Below are 7,201 nucleotides of genomic sequence, written 5' to 3' on the forward strand. Positions count from 1 at the left end.
GCGTCAGTTATAGGGACGGTCCGGCTTATGTCTGTTACAGCGTCAGTTATAGGGACAGTCCGGCGTCAGTTATAGGGATGGTCCGGCTTATGTCTGTTATAGCGTCAGTTATAGGGACAGTCCGGCTTATGTCTGTTATAGCGTCAGTTATAGGGACGGTCCGGCTTATGTCTGTTATAGCGTCAGTTATAGGGACGGTCCGGCTTATGTCTGTTATAGCGTCAGTTATAGGGACGGTCCGGCTTATGTCTGTTATAGCGTCAGTTATAGGGACGGTCCGGCTTATGTCTGTTATAGCGTCAGTTATAGGGACGGTCCGGCTTATGTCTGTTATAGCGTCAGATATAGGGACGGTCCGGCTTATGTCTGTTATAGCGTCAGTTATAGGGACGGTCCGGCTTATGTCTGTTATAGCGTCAGTTATAGGGACGGTCCGGCTTATGTCTGTTATAGCGTCAGTTATAGGGACGGTCCGGCTTATGTCTGTTATAGCGTCAGCTACAGGGACGGTCCGGCTTATGTCTGTTATAGCGTCAGTTATAGGGACGGTCCGGCTTATGTCTGTTATAGCGTCAGTTATAGGGACGGTCCGGCTTATGTCTGTTATAGCGTCAGTTATAGGGACGGTCCGCCTTATGTCTGTTATAGCGTCAGCTACAGGGACGGTCCGGCTTATGTCTGTTATAGCGTCAGTTATAGGGACGGTCCGGCTTATGTCTGTTATAGCGTCAGTTATAGGGACGGTCCGGCTTATGTCTGTTATAGCGTCAGTTATAGGGACGGTCCGGCTTATGTCTGTTATAGCGTCAGTTATAGGGACGTTCCGCCTTATGTCTGTTACAGCGTCAGTTATAGGGACAGTCCGGCTTATGTCTGTTACAGCGTCAGTTATAGGGACAGTCCGGCTTATGTCTGTTATAGCGTCAGTTATAGGGACGGTCCGGCTTATGTCTGTTATAGCGTCAGATATAGGGACGGTCCGGCTTATGTCTGTTATAGCGTCAGTTATAGGGACGGTCCGGCTTATGTCTGTTATAGCGTCAGTTATAGGGACGGTCCGGCTTATGTCTGTTATAGCGTCAGTTATAGGGACGGTCCGGCTTATGTCTGTTATAGCGTCAGCTACAGGGACGGTCCGGCTTATGTCTGTTATAGCGTCAGTTATAGGGACGGTCCTGCTTATGTCTGTTATAGCATCAGTTATAGGGACGGTCCGGCTTATGTCTGTTATAGCGTCAGTTATAGGGACGGTCCGCCTTATGTCTGTTATAGCGTCAGCTACAGGGACGGTCCGGCTTATGTCTGTTATAGCGTCAGTTATAGGGACGGTCCGGCTTATGTCTGTTACAGCGTCAGTTATAGGGACGGTCCGGCTTATGTCTGTTACAGCGTCAGTTATAGGGACGGTCCGGCTTATGTCTGTTACAGCGTCAGTTATAGGGACGGTCCAGCTTATGTCTGTTATAGCGTCAGTTATAGGGACGGTCCGGCTTATGTCTGTTATAGCGTCAGTTATAGGGACGGTCCGGCTTATGTCTGTTATAGCGTCAGTTATAGGGACAGTCCGGCTTATGTCTGTTACAGCGTCAGTTATAGGGACGGTCCGGCTTATGTCTGTTATAGCGTCAGCTATAGGGACAGTCCGGCTTATGTCTGTTACAGCGTCAGTTATAGGGACGGTCCGGCTTATGTCTGTTACAGCGTCAGTTATAGGGATGGTCCGGCTTATGTCTGTTACAGCGTCAGTTATAGGGACAGTCCGGCGTCAGTTATAGGGACAGTCCGGCTTATGTCTGTTATAGCGTCAGTTATAGGGACGGTCCGGCTTATGTCTGTTATAGCGTCAGTTATAGGGACGGTCCGGCTTATGTCTGTTATAGCGTCAGTTATAGGGACGGTCCGGCTTATGTCTGTTATAGCGTCAGTTATAGGGACGGTCCGGCTTATGTCTGTTATAGCGTCAGTTATAGGGACGGTCCGGCTTATGTCTGTTATAGCGTCAGATATAGGGACGGTCCGGCTTATGTCTGTTATAGCGTCAGTTATAGGGACGGTCCGGCTTATGTCTGTTATAGCGTCAGTTATAGGGACGGTCCGGCTTATGTCTGTTATAGCGTCAGTTATAGGGACGGTCCGGCTTATGTCTGTTATAGCGTCAGCTACAGGGACGGTCCGGCTTATGTCTGTTATAGCGTCAGTTATAGGGACGGTCCGGCTTATGTCTGTTATAGCGTCAGTTATAGGGACGGTCCGGCTTATGTCTGTTATAGCGTCAGTTATAGGGACGGTCCGCCTTATGTCTGTTATAGCGTCAGCTACAGGGACGGTCCGGCTTATGTCTGTTATAGCGTCAGTTATAGGGACGGTCCGGCTTATGTCTGTTATAGCGTCAGTTATAGGGACGGTCCGGCTTATGTCTGTTATAGCGTCAGTTATAGGGACGGTCCGGCTTATGTCTGTTATAGCGTCAGTTATAGGGACGGTCCGGCTTATGTCTGTTATAGCGTCAGTTATAGAGACGTTCCGCCTTATGTCTGTTACAGCGTCAGATATAGGGACAGTCCGGCTTATGTCTGTTACAGCGTCAGTTATAGGGACAGTCCGGCTTATGTCTGTTATAGCGTCAGTTATAGGGACAGTCCGGCTTATGTCTGTTATAGCGTCAGTTATAGGGACAGTCCGGCTTATGTCTGTTATAGCGTCAGTTATAGGGACAGACACAGAGGACCTGATTCAGAGATGGTTAGAATTGCAGCGCAGTAGGAGGTGTCTTTAGGAAACAGACCAAGTGGCAAACGTAGGATTTCTAGAGGGGGGTTTCCAAATGCTTGACTTTAGAGTGAGAGTGGCTGGTCCATAAAGAGGGTATAATTACCACTTATCCAGATTTAATATGTTACATACAAAGTATATTGTGTTGCATAATTCCAGAATATACAGGACCAGCGATCACAGTATACCATTAGATGCGGCATTGTTCCTGAGCATTGGAGCAAGTTCGGGAGTCTGGGGGAGCAGCAGAAGAACCTAGCACTGCCATGGTCATATATGTACATATCGGTCTCCACCTTATTTACTGGATAGTGTATTATTATACAGTATTAATATTGATGGTCTATAGCAGTGCACCCCTAACTGTGCATGTTTTCTACATCTCCTAGTTGGTGCACAGGTGTATATATTACTGGCTGACACGTTTTAAAAGATCCACAGTTGGTGCTAATCATTTAATTTGTGATACTGAGAAGAACATGCAGCACTAGTAACATTCTATTATATTACTATTTCTATTGTGGTCATGGTGTGTGCTGGGGAGAGGGGCTTCCAGGCAGGTGGAAACCCCCCCCCTGCATTTGCCTATGAGACCCCTCCTTGCTGCATCTCTAATCCCAGCACTGCAACCGAGGTCACAGCCTGGGATCACCATAGCAACAATCGTAACCATCAGTCGCAATGGTTGATCTTTTGGCCAGGCTGCGGTAGCTAAGGCTTACCGCAGCCTGACCAGGTACTCGCAGCTTGCAAGGCCAGGAAGTCTGCGTCCATGGATGCGGACCCTGGCCTCAGCACTCCCCCAAATGCTTCTGCCTGTCAATCATGTAGCGTCTCGGGGGAGCAGTGTGCGAGATCGCAGGACCCTTGTACATACTACAATAAGTTGGAGATAGACGCTAACCATCGGGGTTGTACATCTCTGACACTGTCCCAGAGTCTGTGCTAAGCCATGATCACCGGATTCTCCGGGATAAATACAATACTAGGGGAATATTCATAAACACTAACATAACGTTTCTAAGGACATTTTCCTTAAATAACTTTATTTTAGTATTCATGAAGACACTTAACACAGGACATCTCCTTCCTAAGTCCCCCTGCGTTACTTTCCACACTCCCCATACATTAGTACATTAGTATGGGTACATTAGTACGAGTACATTAGTATAGGTACATCAGTACATTAGTATGGGTACATTAGTACATTAGTATGGGTACATTAGTACATTAGTATGGGTACATTAGTACATTAGTATGGATACATTAGTATGGGTACATTACTACATTAGTATGGGTACATTAGTACATTAGTATGGGTACATTAGTACATTAGTACGAGTACATTAGTACATTAGTATAGGTACATTAGTACATTAGTATGGGTACAGTAGTACATTAGTATGGGTACATTAGTATTAGTACATTAGTATGGGTACATTAGTACATTAGTATGGGTACATTAGTACATTAGTATTGGTACAATAGTACATTAGTATGGGTACATTAGTACATTAGTACGAGTACATTAGTATAGGTACATTAGTACATTAGTATGGGTACATTAGTATGGGTACATTAGTACATTAGTATAGGTACATTAGTACATTAGAATGGGTACATTAGTACATTAGTACGAGTACATTAGTATAGGTACATTAGTACATTAGTATGGGTACATTAGTATGGGTACATTAGTATGGGTACATTAGTACATTAGTACGAGTACATTAGTATGGGTACATTAGTATGGGTACATTAGTACATTAGTACAAGTACATTAGTATGGGTACATTAGTATGGGTACATTAGTACATTAGTATGGGTACATTAGTACGAGTACATTAGTATAGGTACATTAGTACATTAGTATGGGTACATTAGTACATTAGTACGAGTACATTAGTATAGGTACATTAGTACATTAGTATGGGTACATTAGTACATTAGTACGAGTACATTAGTATAGGTACATTAGTACATTAGTATAGGTACATTAGTACATTAGTATAGGTACATTAGTACATTAGTACATTAGTACGAGTACATTAGTATGGGTACATTGGTATGGGTACATTAGTACATTAGTATGGGGCTATTAGTACATTAGTATGGGTACATTAGTACATTAGTACGAGTACATTAGTATAGGTACATTAGTACATTATTATAGGTACATTAGTACATTAGTACGGGTACATTAGTACATTAGTATGGGTACATTAGTACATTAGTACGAGTACATTAGTATAGGTACATTAGTACATTAGTACATTAGTATGGGTACATTAGTATGGGTACATTAGTACATTAGTATTGGTACATTAGTACATTAGTATGGGTACATTAGTACATTAGGATGGGTACATTAGTACATTAGTATGGGTACATTAGGATGGGTACATTAGTACATTAGTATGGGTACATTAGGATGGGTACATTAGTATATTAGTATGGGTACATTAGGTTGGGTACATTAGTATGGGTACATTAGTACATTAGTATGGGTACATTAGCATGGGTACATTAGTACATTAGTATGGGTACATTAGGATGGGTACATTAGTATATTAGTATGGGTACATTAGTACATTAGGTTGGGTTCATTAGTATGGGTACATTAGTACATTAGGATGGGTACATTAGTACATTAGTATGGGTACATTAGTACGGGTACATTAGTACGGGTACATTAGTACATTAGGATGGGTACATTAGGATGGGTACATTAGGATGGGTACATTAGTGCATTAGTATGGGTACATTAGTACATTAGTATGGGGATATTAGTACATTAGTATGGGGATATTACTATGGGTACATTAGTATGGATACATTAGAACATTGGTATGGGGATATTAGTACATTAGTATGGTGATATTAGTATGGGGATATTAGTACATTAGTATGGGTACATTAGTATGGGGATATTAGTACATTAGTATGGGTACATTAGTATGGGGTACATTAGGATGGGTACATTAGTACATTAGTATGGGTACATTAGTATGGGGATATTAGTACATTAGTATGGGGATATTAGTACATTAGTATGGGGATATTAGTACATTAGTACATTAGTATGGGTACATTAGTATGGGGATATTAGTACATTAGTATGGGGATATTAGTACATTAGTACATTAGTATGGGTACATTAGTATTGGGATATTAGTACATTAGTACATTAGGATGGGTACATTAGTACATTAGGATGGGTACATTAGTACATTAGTATGGGTACATTAGGATGGGTACATTAGTACATTAGTACATTAGTATGGGTACATTAGTATGGGAATATTAGTATGGGGATATTAGTACATTAGTATGGGTACATTAGTACATTAGTATGGGTACATTAGTACATTAGTATGGGTATATTAGTACATTAGTATGGGTACATTAGTATGGCGAAATTAGTACATTGGTACATTAGTATGGGTACATTAGTATGGGGATATTAGTACATTAGTATGGGTACATTAGTACATTAGTATGGGTACATTAGTATGGATTAATTAGAACATTGGTATGGGGATATTAGTACATTAGTATGGTGATATTAGTATGGGGATATTAGTACATTAGTATGGGTACATTAGTATGGGGATATTAGTACATTAGTATGGGTACATTAGTATGGGTATATTAGTACATTAGTATGGGTACAGTAGTACATTAGTATGGGTACATTAGTACAGGTACATTAGTACGGGTACATTAGTACATTAGTATGGGTACAGTAGTACATTAGTATGGGTACATTAGTACATTAGTATGGGTATATTAGTACATTAGTATGGGTACATTAGTATGGGGAAATTAGTACATTAGTATGGGGATATTAGTACATTGGTACATTAGTATGGGTACATTAGTATGGGGATATTAGTACATTAGTATGGGTACATTAGTACATTACTATGGGTACATTAGTATGGATTCATTAGAACATTGGTATGGGGATATTAGTACATTAGTATGGTGATATTAGTATGGGGATATTAGTACATTAGTATGGGTACATTAGTATGGGGATATTAGTACATTAGTATGGGTACATTAGTATGAGGATATTAGTACATTAGTATGGGTACAGTAGTACATTAGTATGGGTACATTAGTACAGGTACATTAGTACGGGTACATTAGTATGGGTACAGTAGTACATTAGTATGGGTACATTAGTACATTAGTATGGGTATATTAGTACATTAGTATGGGTACATTAGTATGGGGAAATTAGTACATTAGTATGGGGATATTAGTACTTTGGTACATTAGTATGGGTACATTAGTATGGGGATATTAGTACATTAGTATGGGTACATTAGTATGGGGATATTAGTACATTAGTATGGGTACATTAGTATTTATTATTACCAGTTATTTATATAGCGTACACATATTCCGCAGCGCTTTACAG

The sequence above is a fragment of the Taudactylus pleione genome, unplaced genomic scaffold, assembly GCF_031769625.1.
Source record: "Taudactylus pleione unplaced genomic scaffold, aTauple2 ptg000255l, whole genome shotgun sequence".
Lineage (NCBI taxonomy): Eukaryota > Metazoa > Chordata > Amphibia > Anura > Myobatrachidae > Taudactylus > Taudactylus pleione.